Consider the following 578-nt stretch of genomic DNA (forward strand, 5'->3'; position numbering starts at 1 on the left):
TTGGGAGAGGGGACAAGTTTGGAAAAACAAACGTCCTCTGGAGACTAAGCACGCCCATCCATGCCGCAGGCCTGGCCCGTTGCAGGGCAGGCTGCCCAGATAACCAGCCCTGCGCGTGGCCTAGAGACCCAGGACCGGCGACCTGCGGGAGGAGGCGGCCTCCACCCCACCCCACTACCACAAGCACACTTTTCATAAACTTCCTCCTTTAAAACCAAAACCAAAACCTACTTTGTAGCTTCGTCCCACCAAGCCAAGGAAAGGTGGGAGGGGAGGGTGGGAGGGGAGCTCGGGCCTCTTTAGAAGTGGAAAACTGTAGCTCAAAAATAGCTCATCCATCTGTCATTCACCCCAAACCCCAGCTATCAAAATTGCATCTTGAGGCAGGCGAGGCTGCCCTCGTCCGACCCGTGCAGGAGCCGAAGTGTGCACGCGAATTCCCGGTTGTCCTGCACTCCCGCCCGCCTCTTTCCTGCCCCCCCACCAACACCTGTGACCCTTTGCCAAAACTGGCTTTTAGAACTTAATGTCACTAGTATACCAGCACTGACGTCATAGGAGGTGCCACTTCCTCCTTT

This window comes from Propithecus coquereli, unplaced genomic scaffold, assembly GCF_000956105.1.
Source record: "Propithecus coquereli isolate 6110/MARCELLA unplaced genomic scaffold, Pcoq_1.0 Scaffold26, whole genome shotgun sequence".
Classification (NCBI taxonomy): domain Eukaryota; kingdom Metazoa; phylum Chordata; class Mammalia; order Primates; family Indriidae; genus Propithecus; species Propithecus coquereli.